Below are 17130 nucleotides of genomic sequence, written 5' to 3'. Positions count from 1 at the left end.
AGACAAATCCCGACAAGAGTTTTGCAGGATTATATAATAATGAAAAAATTTGAAATATTAAGCTTTTTATCTATCTGTCTACAAGAAATTGCCCAAAATTTTTTCAAATACCATTATATAATATTGTAACAATATATAATCCAGATAAATCCGTAATCCATAGAAATAACATATTTTTGTCCTCATACGAGGAGATTTTCGACCTCGTATCAGTTACTACAGAATTTAGACGAAATCAGTCAAAGTAAATAGATAAAATATACTTTAATTGTAATATACAGTGACGAAAAGACAAATATATTAAATAATACATGTATAATTACAATAAGATAGCATTATTGGAAAACAATCTATTCAAGGCAAACGGATTTCATAATCAAACAGATAAGTATATGCAAAAAGAGGAAAAGAAAATAATATTAATATTTGACATAGATGGGGGAAAATAATACTAGCATAATAAAATGTACATACAAAATTAGATCAGGATTCCAATAGATTTTTTTTTTCTAATAAATCCCTAACCTTGTACGTAGACAAGGTTAAATATTTTAGAATTGGCAACCCTGATTATGAGACTGAGCGTGAGAATAGAATAACAACTATAATACTCACTTGTATTGTGCGAATTCCTTGAAAGTACGCATACATCTACTAGAGTATGTACTATAGGGTCCTACCAGTGATATCGCGGTTACAGCCCATTCAGACACCTACGCTACGGTACCGGCTTTGTAATACATTACATCATAATGATCGTCCATGAGAACGGTTCAATCGATATTCATTCGCATTTAAAAGGTTTACCCCTTTATACGTAAACTTATAATAAACCTCTTTTAACTGTTGAACTGTTTTCTTTACTATTTTTTTTTATTGAGAGTTTTGGGCTATTGTCAGGTGCTAAGACCTATAGTACTGCAACCTACATAGATCTATTGTGCTCCCCCTTTTTTATCAAAGTTCGCTACCTAAGCCCGTCAGGGACAAGAATTGAAGGATATTCTCAGGAGCGATGGTTTTGATCAGGAGATATTTCACTTACGCATAAGAGGGCTACAACCACAAAAGATGTGTAGTGGTGTGTACTTCTTCTGTTTGGCAGAATTTTGTTTTAAGTACCTAGAAAGATTGGGGAATGATATTGTTAGTATTGTTATTAATGTGGACCCATTGCTACCACATCCGGTCATGTCAATGTACCATGTAAGGTTGATCTCTACTTGGTCCCTAGAAGTTATCGTGTTAAATTTTTTACTGCCTGACTGCCTGCTAATTGACCTGACCATCTCTTCTTGTCGTCCTCTACTGGTGCCCCGCCAGCGTAAACCATTAGCGCATTGCCGGATGCACCATTCCATTATCATCCATAATAAAAAAAACTAGAAATCTCTCTAGTATTCTTTTTATTTCTTGGGAAGTGACAATCTTCAAGTCACATGAATAATGTTATGTCACAGAAGTTCTTAGTTCAGAAAAAGATCGATGTATTCCCAATTCTGATCTAATTCACTGTAACAAATTAAGCACTAGGTTACACATTTAGAAATATAATTAATTAATGTGTGAACTAATGATCTCAGTTCGGCGATTCATCTCAATCAAACTGTCACTATACTAATACGCAGTGTTGCCAGATGACTGCACTGTTTTATCCCTTAATACCCAAAATCCTCTTAGCAAAGAAGAAAATTTTGTAAGTACTGCCCGCAGAACATAATCATAGAAAATTTTTCAGTTATTTTGCTTCAATGGTCTCGTAAATTTGAAGACTTTTTGGCCCTTATTGGGTCACCTTATTTTTCTAATGACCTTTTTTTCTTAGGCCAAAGTTATTTGGTTCAGCCCATAAATAGGCATATGTTGTTATTTTTTGTGTAATATTAACATGCCAAATAGGCACATCTTCCTAGACTCACTTCCCACAAAAAAATATTCTCTCATAATTTCACCTATAGCCACAAAATCTCTCCAAATTTGTGGGAGTATCCTAATACGCTTTCGCTACAAAATTTCCCCTATTTTGTGGGAATCACCCCCAATCTAGCATCACAGGCAATACGCAATATCGTCTAGCATTCGAATTCGAAAGCGCCACCCGAGTACTCAATCAAGAAGCGGATCGATACACACGAGGTGCTAAATTTCGGAAGTACGAGCGAACTTTAAATACGAAATCGTATCGCGGTCGACCAATAATATCGTCATAATGGTGGTATTGCGTGACGGTAGCGGTTTATGCGCAGTTACACGAACTTCACCAGTTTTCGCTTAGTGTGGTCCCGGTTTATTTTAAAAGAATGGAGATATCGTAATGTTTGTGTACGAGCTCCGTTGTACCGGTTATAATGGGAATGCGAATAATCGTTAGCCAATTTTAAATTTTGTTTACATTGTTATGAGAAGTGAACGTGGTAGCAATTTGAAAGTTACATACTAGGGTTTTTTATTGGGAGTTTTTGTGCTATATTATCAGGTCCTAAGACCTGCATAGATCTATTTTGCTAGCCCTTTTTAAAAGTTCGCTACCAAAATTCGTGAGGGACAAGAATTGAAGGATATTCTTAGGAGCGATGGTTTTTATCTCCTCAGGATAGAGTGCATACTTTCCAAAGGAGATATTTCATTTATGCATGAGTGGGCTACAGCCACATAGGATGTGTAGTGGCGTTGATCTTGTGCTTGGCAAAATCTGCAGATTGTTGTTAAGCTAAGGCCTAATTTCGCCATGTGTTTATTCAATTTGCAATGTCCAGTGAGGGTCCTAGTCATGATGCATATGTTGTTTTTACTGAATAGCAATAGTCTATTGCAGTACTGGTTCGAGTAGCCCGTTATTAGGGCTTACGTACTAGATGCTACTTTATTATTATTATTATTATTATTACTTAAATTAAAGAGTCAACCGACTTTCCTGATTCTTTTTAATGAATGTCATATATCCTAGCGCGGGATAGATTTTCATAAATTTTCATCTTCAATTTCACCCTATTCTAGATTTTTCAGTTTAGACGGCGATAAAATGAGATTATTATTTGAGATAAAAGACAACCTACATATATAGGTCTTCATAATGATCTTTAAATGTCAAAATAAGATTTAAACGTGAAAGGTAACAAAAAGACAGATAGACATACTTTCATATTTATACTTTTAGTATGGATATACAAAAAAAAAAATATGTATATTCTATTACTATATGTACTAAATAAAAATTAATATCGAGTTTCTCGACTCTTTCTAAGTTTAGTGACTTTCTTTTAAAATATTAGGAAAGCTTTCAGAGTAGTGTAATACGTTGGTATTTTAAACCAATCCTTTATACCAGAGTTCAATAAAGATTACATAGGTATATAGTATAAATATTTGAGAAACAAAAACAATGTTTTTTAAAACCAATTTTTTTTTATTACTTTTAAGACCCCTTAGACCAATTTCAAGTTATATACTTATTAGCCTAACGATGAAAACCGAATAATATCTAAATCTATATTGTAACTATATAACAATAACTCTGAACAGTTCACACAGCGTTATCTAGTCCCAAGCTAAGCAGAGCTTGTCTTATGAGTACTAGACAATTGATATGATCTCATCGTTGCTTCTCAATTTATATATTCAAATATCCTATATGTTCATAAAATCTTGACTTATTAAAAAAAACAACAATATTCATATTATTAATACTAGATATTATAAAGACGAGACTTGCTGTCCCCAAGTATTGTTTAGAAAAAGTTAATATGTCCTTTATGGGAATAGGTAGAAATTTACAATAAGATACCAAAGGATATGTTGGAATTACACTTAAATAAATACAAAACATCTGTTAAATCATATTTACTGAGCAAAGCCTATTACTCACTAAACGATTACTTAAATGACGAGCGTGCATGGCAATAGTTGTTCGTGCACGGGATTTTCATTTAATGTTAGACATAGACACCTATATAAATACCTATGCATTGTAAATAAACTGGCTTTTAAAAAAAAAGTAATTCAATTGAGTTTCTTGCCAGTTCTTCTCAATTGGATCTATATACCGAACTGGACGGTAGGGAAAATAATTAAATTATAATGTAAAAAATTTGACGTTCATAAGCGGCTAAAATGTCCTACATCTATAAATGATTTTTTAATTTGAATTTGAATTTGATATAAATAAATTATTACTTAGGACAATTCACACAGCGCCATCTAGTTCCAAATTGAGTAGATCTTGTGTTATGAGTATTATACAACTAATTAATATAGTTAGGTAAATTTTGTATTATAAGTACAAAACACCCAGAGCGATACAATATATAATATATTTATTTTAAGGGTACAAACCCCTATGTTTCATACAACTACCTATTTGTTACACAATCGGCATGGATACAGCGATTGTTCTTGGAAAGTATGTCCAAATACTTACCAACAGTTGATGACTCAAAAGAACAGCATCCAAGAGATACGAGAACACAGGATGACAGGTGGACAGAGTCTCTACATTTATAGAGTCCGTCTAAATGTAGAGAGTCCATTGCGAAGGCGAATAGGTTAGTATTCTAATCTATACATATAGGCCGGAACACGCTCGCTAAAAGTATAAATAAAAAAAAAAAAAAAAAGAAAGGAAAGGAGAAAAGAAGGAAGAAAGGAAAAAAGGGGAAAGGGAAGTGAAAAAGGGGAAAAAAAAAAAATTGCCGAATTACGACCAAAAGTGAACTGTGAAATTAAACAATCAATAATTAAACAAAACCTGGACTATAACAAATAGTGAACTTTGAAAATAGTGTTAAAATAAGAATTCATAATGTGTATTGTTACATTATGAATTCTTACATTGCACAATGTAATGAAAACTGTGAAATTAGTAGTAGTGTAAGATTTATATAATTGTATATGCATATTGATAAATCACAAATAAAGATGGGTGACAATGTTGTCAACCCGGCCGGCCAGCGGTGGTTCTGGGCCAGACGGATAAGGTCATTGTAACATCTCGGCTGGAGTTGTACAAAAATGGAAATTAAATAAATATTATAATATTAAAGTAAATTAAAAAAGGCACGGACGAATATGTCTGTGGAAAAATGTATTTAAATATAAAAAAAAAAAAAATCTATACATATAAATAAAATTGAAGTGTCTGTTTGTAATATTGAAATAACCGTTTTTTACATTATGTATATGATTATAACACACACAACAAAATATATTTTTTTTTAATTTTTATCTGTCTGTCTGCTTGTTTCGGCTAGTCTCTGAAATGGCTGGGCCTATTTTGACGGGACCTTTTTTATATTTAATCGAATTAGGTGTTATTTTACGGAAGTCAATTTCACTACTCGATGGATTTATTTTATTTTGTTTAATTCCGCTACAATTAACATGTGTGAGACTACGAATATTCAGTGTGGAAACCTGACCAGCGCTACGACCTTCTCCAGTGGCGATCAAATTCCGACCGTTATTGAGTCTACACTCATATCTCGACACGTGTTTCGCCTCTGAACGAGGCATCATCAGGCGTTAATTAGAGTTCGGGTACAGCTCGGAAGCCTAGTTTTGACTCATCGGCGACCAAACCGCGACATCGCGGTCGCAGTCGCGGAAAATATTCGTAGTCTCACACATGTTAATTAATAATAATAATAATAATCTCAGGACAATTCACACAGCGCCATCTAGACCCGAGTTAAGCTATCTAAAGCTTGTGTTACGGGTACTAGATAACTGATACAAGTACATAGATATTTTTTTTTTCGTAAATACATACATAGTATACATAGAAAACACCCAGAAAGATACAAACAATCATACTCATGAATACAAATGTTTGTGCCGTGCGAGGAATCGAACCCGCGACCATCGGACGTAAAGCGGTGTGCTAGACCGCTAGACCACCGAGGTCGTCATTGTAGCGGAATTAAACAAAATAATACAAATCCATCGAGTAGGAACTTTTTTTTGGCAGGTAGCTGGTGTAATAAGGTAAGTAACTTAGGCTACTTTTATTTTAGAAACATAAAGTTAAATTTCACGCGTACGAAGTCGCGAGAATAGCTAGTTGGAAATAAATAAATAATTTATTTAACTTTCTTTGCATTTAAAAAACCCATCACTGACGTCAGAACGTAATTCTCATGTATATTAGACATTCTATGTCGTCACACATAAATTAAATAAATAAAATTGTTGTGTACATTATTTCAAAGACTAGCTGTGCCCGCAGTTTCATTCGCGTCAAATTTATAGGCTGTTATTCCGATGTATAAGCTATATTACTGAAAAGTTTCATCAAAACCGTTCGGTAGTTTTTGCGTGAAATAGAAACAACCATCCATCCACACTTCCAAACTTTCGTGTTTATTAATAGTAACTTTTAGGCTTCCATTATATATTTATTATTCATAACTGGCTGTTGCTGTAAAATGTTGAAATTTTTTTTTTGTTTTCATAGAAAAATACTTGATTTTTTTTTAAATAAAAAGTATCATATGTTCATTCTAATACCTCCAAGACTATGTGTACAAAATCTCATAATGTTCGGTTCAGTAGTTTCTACGTGAAAGAGTAACAAACATCGTTACTTTCACATTTATAATATTAGTTAAGTAAAGTTTACTAAGATTAAAAAGATATGGGTCGCTGGTCAGTTCTATTAATAGGGCCTAAGGGAAATCAGATTCGTAATGATCCTATTTAAAGAATAATTGGGAAAATCAATTATTTAATGCTCATATTGAAAGTTTGTTGGTACAAAGCTTGATTAACAAATTATTAGAGAATTGGATACAACAAAACTTAAACCTAACCAAACCTAAACGTATTAAAATATTCCAATACAGCGACGCAAAACAATAATGACTATATAAATATTATATAATAATGTAATTAATATATTTAAATTACATTATTATATGCTTGAAGATTTTGTTTTTATTATTTTGTGTTGTATTTTTATACATACAAAATCTCGGCCTCTGTGGTCTAGCGGTAAACCGTTAGAGCTTTACTTCCAATGATCGCGGGTTTGATTCCTAGCGCGGTATTAAGTGTGATTGTTTGTATCAGTCTAGGTGTTTTCTGTATAATGTTTGTATTTACAAAAAGTATACATACTAAGTATTTATATAGTTGTCTAGTCACACAAATTCTGCTTAGTTTGGGATTGGATGGCGCTGTGTGAATTGTTCTGAGATATTATTTGTTTGTAACAGTTGTTTAGTACCCATAACACAAGGTCTGCTTAACTTGGAACTAGATGGCGCTGTGTGAATTTTCCTGAATAATTATTCATTTATATCAGTTGTCTAGTACCCATAACACATGCTCTGCTCAGCTTGAGACTAGATGGCGCTGTGTGAATTTTCCTGAGTAATTATTCATTTATATCAGTTGTCTAGTACCCATAACACATGCTCTGCTCAGCTTGAGACTAGATGGCGCTGTGTGAATTTTCCTGAGTAATTATTCATTTATATCAGTTGTCTAGTACCCATAACACAAGCTCTGCTCAGCTTGAGACTAGATGGCGCTGTGTGAATTTTCCTGAGTAATTATTCATTTATATCAGTTGTCTAGTACCCATAACACAAGCTCTGCTCAGCTTGATACTAGATGGCGCTGTGTGAATTTTCCTGAGTAATTATTCATTTATATCAGTTGTCTAGTACCCATAACACAAGCTCTGTTCAGCTTGAGACTAGATGGCGCTGTGTGAATTTTCCTGAGTAATTATTCATTTATATCAGTTGTCTAGTACCCATAACACAAGCTCTGCTCAGCTTGAGACTAGATGGCGCTGTGTGAATTTTCCTGAGTAATTATTCATTTATATCAGTTGTCTAGTACCCATAACACATGCTCTGCTCAGCTTGAGACTAGATGGCGCTGTGTGAATTTTCCTGAGTAATTATTCATTTATATCAGTTGTCTAGTACCCATAACACATGCTCTGCTCAGCTTGAGACTAAATGGCGCTGTGTGAATTGTCCTGAGTAATTATTCATTTAGATTAGTTGTCTAGTACCCATAACACAAGCTCTGCTCAGCTTGAGACTAGATGGCGCTGTGTGAATTTTCCTGAGTAATTATTCATTTATATCAGTTGTCTAGTACCCATAACACATGCTCTGCTCAGCTTGAGACTAGATGGCGCTGTGTGAATTTTCCTGAGTAATTATTCATTTATATCAGTTGTCTAGTACCCATAACACATGCTCTGCTCAGCTTGAGACTAGATGGCGCTGTGTGAATTGTCCTGAGTAATTATTCATTTAGATTAGTTGTCTAGTACCCATAACACATGCTCTGCTCAGCTTGAGACTAGATAGCGCTGTGTGAATTTTCCTGAGTAATTATTCATTTATATCAGTTGTCTAGTACCCATAACACATGCTCTGCTCAGCTTGAGACTAGATGGCGCTGTGTGAATTTTCCTGAGTAATTATTCATTTATATCAGTTGTCTAGTACCCATAACACATGCTCTGCTCAGCTTGAGACTAAATGGCGCTGTGTGAATTGTCCTGAGTAATTATTCATTTAGATTAGTTGTCTAGTACCCATAACACAAGCTCTGCTCAGCTTGAGACTAGATGGCGCTGTGTGAATTTTCCTGAGTAATTATTCATTTATATCAGTTGTCTAGTACCCATAACACATGCTCTGCTTAGCTTGAGACTAGATGGCGCTGTGTGAATTTTCCTGAGTAATTATTCATTTATATCAGTTGTCTAGTACCCATAACACATGCTCTGCTCAGCTTGAGACTAGATGGCGCTGTGTGAATTGTCCTGAGTAATTATTCATTTAGATTAGTTGTCTAGTACCCATAACACATGCTCTGCTCAGCTTGAGACTAGATGGCGCTGTGTGAATTTTCCTGAGTAATTATTCATTTATATCAGTTGTCTAGTACCCATAACACAAGCCCTGCTTAACTTGGGACTAGATGGGGCTGTGTGAATTTTCCTGAATAATTATTCATTTATATCAGTTGTCTAGTACCCATAACACAGGCTCTGCTTAGGTTGTACTATGGCATTGTAGTAATTGTCCAGATAATAAAAAAAACATTGTGCATGTCCTAAGCAGTCTAACTGTTCCTAGAATTTGTTAATATTAAGAGACGTTTCACGTTTCAGGATTATATTGTACAGCCGAATCTTTAGCCTCAAAGCTTCGTATAGAAGGTTGTCTGTGGCGCTTATTGTGTAGGTATAAGTGTTTATTTAGGGAACAGAGGCCGGGTATTGTCCTTCCATTAAATGTACGCTCTAGAGAAGGTTTCGCTTGAGATTATTGTCCTTTGCGAGGTACAACTATTGACCTCGGTAGGTACTGAACTAAAAGAATTAGGAACTATTGATAATAAGGTACGAAATAGTTATTTCTGAACATTCGTGTTTAATATACATTTTGTATATTGTATAATCGGAACTTAAAACGAATAATTTTATGGCAAACTAGCTGTGCCCTGTGACCATGACCAAATAATGAAAATATATTTTGTTACATTATAATCCAAAAAAGTTTCATTGTTTCACTTAAAAAATTATGATAATACCTTTATACAACCATTCGTCTCCGCTTTTAACCCCTGACAACCCTTTTTTCGCACTAAAAAGTAGCCTATGTCCTTTCTCAGAGTCTAGACTATCTGTGTACCAAATCTCATGTAATTCAGTCTAGTAGATTTGCCCTTCTTCTTCCGATTACGTTCCTTTTTTGATATTTCGTGTTTATACACATATCGGGTTTTAACACGAATAATTTAATGGTATGGCTGTACACGTTCTTATATATAAAAATGTATTATACTAATATTATAAAGAAAGAAAGAAAGAAAGAAAGAAAGTATATTATTCAGTGTTTATATAATAATAATTGTATAATGGAATATTTTATTAAATATTTTAATATTTCATATTTTAAACGCGTAATGTTTGTGAGTATCGATGGATGTTTGTTACTCTTTCACGTAAAAACTACAGTATGGACTTTGATGAAATTACAATAATATAGTTTATATATCAGAATAACGCATAAATTGTAATTTAAAAAGATGTTAAGTAAATTGGGCGAAATATTATGACAAATAGAGACAAAGTTGCGCGGGTAATCTAGTGGTAAATACGGGTAAAAAATAATTTTAGCTCTCTCAACATTTCACCTATATTTCACTAGCCATAGTCACGAGCTGGATGACTCCATCCACACAACACGATGTCAACATTGACATCGCTGCAGGTGCCAACAGTCTTTTCTGATTCTTTTGTCCAGGAATGTTATTATTACTATATACTACTACATTTCGAGGTACCAATATCATGGTATCATCATTGCATAGTATAAAACAAAGTCGCTGTCGCTGTCTGTCCGTCCCTATGCATAAATCTTTAAAACTAGGCAACGGACTTTGAAGGAAGGGTTATATGTATAATACATGTACACACAGGCAAAGCCGTGGCGAGTTGCTAGTTAATATATAAATGAGGGTTATCACTATACATCAAATGAGCAATTTTCAAATTTGTCAAATTTTTTTCTCGAACTATTCTAATGCTGTTGGACTCAGCTGGCTATTACATCTTCACCGAACAAGCGAGTGCAGGCGAGTACAGGTGGCACTCCATACCCGCGGAGGGATTTATAGAGCGACTGAAGATCAACTCCTACCTGACGGATACGACTTTAGTCTGAGTGCACCGCTAGAAGTTCGAACCTCGGCTCAGGCCCTAATTTCGATCTCCGTTTGAATTGGATGGAACATCGATCGAAGGGACAAAAGCAGTTGTGCGGATCAGCTAATCATTCCATATAGAAAATTATAGTCTAACATTAAAATCTCGATAGTTAGTAAATCGAAACGGCACCTTTGTAAGTTAACTGCCATGAAGATAGATACAGGAGGTTACAAGTAACAAATTTATTACATTTAAACATTAATGAAACGGTCTGTCAACTTTGAATAATTGGGTTAAATTCACCGGGCATAATGAAAACGTTATTTAGAACGTTATTCTGGAGATTATTACGGAATATCGTTACAGCTACGTTACAGCTAACAATTTAGAGGAAATGAGTTCGTTTTGTATATATTTTGTTCATTTTAATTAATATTCGTATCAATTGTTTGCATTTTCAATTAATGCAAGCGTTGTAAAGCAATGTTAGTTAATAATCAAAATGCAATTATTTTGATATTATCGAACAGGTTTCATTACAACCATCAGCTCTGTATAATGCATCGCTAGACGTAGGTCTCTCACAGGGCAGAGACTTTGGCCCTTCTCTTCCAATTTTCTTAGTGAAACTGGCTGCGTTAACAGTATACCCTGGAGGGGTAGCAGTGAAGGATATAATGAGGATGAAGTTAACTCAATTAGCTTATCGTGATAAAATCATCAGCAATTGGCCAAAACGATGCATTTATGACGCGCAACGGGGAACATTGCTAGAACGGGGAACATTGCTAGAACGGGGCTCACTGATCCCTATTACTAACAGTTACTATCCCCTTACTTACAACTAATGCCTACTAACATCATGTAGGTTAGCAGATAATCATGACTCCATTAGCTACATACTCCTGATGAATTTACTAACATAGACTCGAGTTTATCTTCAGCTAATCATCCATTACTCGAGGCTCGCCAGCGTATTATAATATATCATTAGTGCTAGTATTATTCCATCATTATCATAAAAATCATCATCAAACAAATGAAGCTTCAGATAATCTCCTCACAAATATCCTACAAGTGATATAGGTCAATCTACAACCAATTTAAAATTAATTACGAGACTAATAATACAAGCAGATTAAATTTCGATCCATTTAAAAACGAATAAAAGAGAAATGTACGAAAAGACAGACTGAAATATCGTTTACAATTACGTGATAGCATTTGTTGTACACACAATAGAAATGGTTTTATTACTTCTTTCTTTAAATGGAGCTCGATCGACCTCGGTCGATGTACGCTGCAAAATACTATGCTATACGCCCTTGGTGCGAGAATAACACTGAAAATGGCGTTATCCAAAGTCATACCAATATCTGTATGTCTATTTGTTTCCTTTAAACTGAACAATCTTAATGAGATTTATTTTCTAAATTTAATTTCCATTAAACTGAGAAATACAGCACAATTGTTCAGGGGTTTTCATTTAATGTTAGAAATAGATACCTTAATAGGTATCTATTTCTAACATTAGCTTTATTACCTAATAGGTAGACAATATAAATAGGCTTTTTAAAAAAAGAAATTCAGTAGATTTTCTTGCCAGTTCGTCTCAATTGAATCTGTTTACTGAACTGGTCGGTAGGATAAAAATATAAATACAAAAAACTTGACGTTCATAAGCGCCTAAAATATTCTATATTAATATTAAAAATCAATTTTGATACTGACTTGAACATAGTATCACGCTACTTATGTTGACATCTGTGTCAATATATATATGAAAATATACAAAAAACTTAAATTTATTTCCAAAAAACTTACACGCTTATATATCTAAAAATAAATTAAATATGTGTTTTTAATACAACTTTATACGTTTTTATAATAAATTGCCAGATAGTGTTTTAAATTTAAGTGAAGGCTAAGATTTTATTATAAAATAAACGACTACTTAAATGACTACAATGTGTGGATTAATCAATTTTAACTTTTGTTATGAGGCATATAATTTTTCCTTGACATGGATAATGTAATAACATTAAAGAAACTAATATGATTTTTTATAATTTGTAATGACATATTGTAAATTAAATAATGTAAATTTAATATTGTAATGGGTGAAAACTGTGAACGTATGCAAACTTGTGGCGGCGTGGTGGGCCGGGTCGAAGAAAATGATGGCTCGTCATACTCGTGAACGGGTGCTACTTGTGGGGATGTCTGTTCTTGTCACTGATTAAATTTTTTATTCTTTGCGATAGCATATGCTGGTGGTCACGAATTTTAAAAACTATATTTATTATAAACATGATTTGAAAAAAATACTGAGTTCGATATCATTCCGAACTGACGGTAGATTTGACATATCATAAGAGTCTGTAATAGACCTACATGAATAAAGATATTTTGAATTTTGAATTTGAATTTGAATATGGTGACATCTGTGCATCAATACAAGAAACTTCTAATATATCTGTGTTTTTAATACAACTTTATGTATACTATTTTATAGATATAATCCTTCCTACTAATATAGTAAATGCGAAAGAAACTCTGTCTGTCTGTCTCACTTTCACGTCAAAGCTACTGAACTGATTTGAACGAAATTTGATACACAGATGGTCTCGACCCAGAGAAAGAACATAGGCTTTAACAGAAATTAGATCCTAAAATAGTTATTAACAAAAACTTAGAATTTGTTAATTGAATAAATAATAATTTATTCAACTAAATGAGTTTGTTAAAACGGTGCACTATTGCACACTGAAGAGATTTTCGTTCCAATTTACGCCTAAAATTTGGGTTATTTAAAATTCTTCCCTAGCTTCTCTAATCTCGAGACGGCGACGACACTCGCTAAGATTTGAACAAACACATTTTGGCAAGCGCTTTCCTAGATTTAATTAATTCTTGGAGTTGAAAAGGAATCCATGTTCATAAAGTTTTTGTTGGCGCGGTCCCCTGTTATTTTAGACACATAATTTGTGCTTACACTACGATTGTGGACTGTTAGCGTAGATGACAGGATGAGAATTCATGTTAATGAGGTCTACCGTTTTTACAGGCACTGTTGCTTATTTAATATTTTAGTCTAATATTATGAAGAACAAATATTTTATTTTAGAGCTGACTTCAAAAAAATTGAGGAGTTTATCCATTCGGAGTACATTGTTTTTCGAATTGTACATATTGTATCCCGATATTTCGACACTGTTATTTATTTCTTTATGTATATTGTTGTTACCTCGGAACTTATTTGTATGTGAGTCGATTTTGATAATTCTTTTTTATTTTCAAGCTGATGCTTCGCATATGCGCATATTTCTTTTGTCTCTTGTCATATTTTGATCAAGATCTAACGAGTAAGTTTTGGTTTATTCTTAAATGGCCTGAACACGGTATTTGTAACAAATATAAAAAAATTATTAATAATTTGAAATTGTTTTTTATCTATACAATTTTATCTTATCACTGAATAATCATTATCTGCTAAATCCTTATACCATTCATTTGGGGTGAGCGTAGGAATATTTATATATAGTTTTTCTCTTCCATTCATCCTTGTCATCTCATTATTTAGTCCCATTCTTGCCATATCATCTTTCACACAGTCCATCCATCTCCTTTTCAGTTTTCCTCTGCCCTTATAACTATCCACATTCGTATGTAATACTTTCTTTACAATATTCTCTTCATTAACATCCCTCAGTAATATGTACTGTATTCGACCAAGACATTTATATAGGTTTTAGTGACCTAATAAATTAAAAAAAAGATAGACTTTGTGCTAAATCTTTTGTGTTACCTTAGTCTCACCTATTTTACCACCCTAGCAGCTTGCTTTGTAAGCTGTGGTCTGATTGAAATGTGTGATACGAATGATGACGTAATATTCCATCCATCTATCTCTACTTCATCTTATTATTTTATTATTAGTTATTTATTTATTATTTATCTGGCTTTATGTCTTATTATTATTTCCTCCTTTTTTTTTTATCGAATATGTAATATTATGTTAAATAGTATGTATGATTTTGTGCTGTGTAAAAGTAAATGTTAATAAATGAAATAATATGCACCCTGGGAAGGTATGTGACATCTGAGATACAGTATAATTTTATACTAGTTCAGATGGCACAATTACACTTGTATGTTAAAATTATTGACTCTTATGTACAACTTAATTATGTAACACAACCTATAACTGCAATAAATATTATTATTATTATTCTTTATTTTTTCTCAGCTATTGCTGGTTTCTCCACACTTACGGGCCGAAACCAAGTAAGTGCAGAGTGTGTGTATGTGTGTGGGCGTGTATGTATGCGTGAGTGTGTCTTACTGTGTGCCTGCTGTGACTGGTGTTATATCATTTTCATCGATTTCGAGAAACTTTCGGACTGTACAATAGGTATTTAAGATGGCAGCTTTTTGAAGCTTATTATTATTATTATTATTTTTTTCCAAAAATTCTTATCTCCCCTCTTAAGGAGAGGAGATGGCAACATACCCCCGGCAGAAGCACAGTCGGCCGGGGTTCAGGGCCCCAGGGAGAGAAACCGGCGTACAATGCGGGCAGAATCTAAGAGCACCGCTTTCTGCATCCTTCCCGGGAGTGAGCCGTCTCGGAATCCCAACCGTCTGAGATGTTGCTCCAGACTGGTTGGGATAAGACCGTTCACCGATATAACGATTGGAATGATTTCGGTGGACATCACCCCCCACATTTCGGTCACCTCGTGAGCCAGGTCGAGATATTTTCTCTTTTTCTCAGTTTCGGCTTTCACGAGGTTCTCGTCATGCGGTATGGTGATGTCCACCAAAAACACCCTCGAGAGTGCCCGATCCATCACCACGATGTCAGGTTTGTTCGCAAGAACGGTCCTGTCCGTGATGATGGATCGGTCCCAGTAGAGCCTTATTATTATTATTATTATTATCTAGGAGCGTAACAGTCGTGAAGTTAACAAAAAAATTGAAACGAAAAAGTACACAGCCGAATGAGGTTATAAAAATACGGAGCTGGTATTTTCGATAGCATTTAGTAAGCTCGCGTGACGACACGAAAACAGTATGGTAATTAGCATGCAACGTCCCATGCAGATATTATAATTGGGTATTCGTTGGTAACGCGGTGTAATAATTTCGAGGCCACTTTGGAAATTAAGAGAATTAGTGTCAACTCAAAGGTCATAGACATTTCCAGACCTTGATACGATAATTCAAGTAGCTTTGTAATTTCTCTTTCCATGGGTAGCCAAATTATTTTTTTTTGGAAAATGTGGAAAATCTTCAAAATACCTTCACCCTGCTGGAGGCGGGGTGGTATGTGGAATTCTACTTCCACTAAAAACCACACGCTATACCTTGAGGGGCGAAGTCAGGGGTACGCACTTGGCATTCCACCCTGAGGGGTAGACTCTAAAAATCGTCTGGGTTCCACAGCCACAACTGTTTCAGCCAAGCAATGGTAATAATAATATTAATAACAACCAATACACAGCACCATCTAGTACCTAGTTTTTTTAATTTATTTATATTAGTTGCTACTAGACTGATATACAGACTGAGACAGACATATTATACATAGAAAATACCCAAATCGATACAAACAATCATACTAATGAATACAAATGATTGTACTGTGCAAGAAATCGAACCCGCGGCGAGTAAGGCAAGGACCAGCGAGGCTTAGTTGCAATTGCCGGCCTTTTAAGAAGAAATAAGCTCCTTTCCTAAAGATTTCGGTATCGGTTTGGAAACACCATTGCTGGAAGGTGATTCCACAATGTGGTTTCGCACGCATGTACCTATATTACATATATAAACCTTCCTCTTGAATCACTGTATCTATTAAAAAAACCGCTTCAAAATCAGTTGCGTAGTTTAAAAGATATAAGCATACATAGGGACAGACAGCGACAGCGACTTTGTTTTATTCTAAGGAATAATTCGACTATGAGAAGTCATGACGCCATCTTTTGTTATTATTTCACTTTTTTTATGATTATGTATGAACTATGGAATTACTCGTATATTGATCGACCGCGATTATCATTATTAATAATAATAATAATATCTCAGGACAATTCACACAGCGCCATCTAGTCCTAAGCTAAGCAGAGCTTGTGTTATGGGTACTAGACTACTGATACAAATACATGAATGCATTTTTTTTTAATAAATACATATTATACATAGAAAACACCCAGACCGATACAAACAATCATACTGATGTATACAAATGTTTATACCGTGTGAGGAATCGAACCCACGACCATCGGATAGTAAAGCGGTGTGCTACACCACTAGACCACCGAGGCTGTTATTAAGATAAATATGCTAGATACGAAGTAATTTCATCATTTTGTGAGCGATTATTGTAATCAATGTTAGTAGTGGATTAACAATAATGATAGTGTAATACATAATTTGTATATTTTGAGTGT

The sequence above is a fragment of the Achroia grisella genome, unplaced genomic scaffold, assembly GCF_030625045.1.
Source record: "Achroia grisella isolate CSIRO2021 unplaced genomic scaffold, CSIRO_AGI_Agris_v1 utg1314, whole genome shotgun sequence".
Lineage (NCBI taxonomy): Eukaryota > Metazoa > Arthropoda > Insecta > Lepidoptera > Pyralidae > Achroia > Achroia grisella.
Note: the sequence above shows the minus strand (reverse complement) of the source record.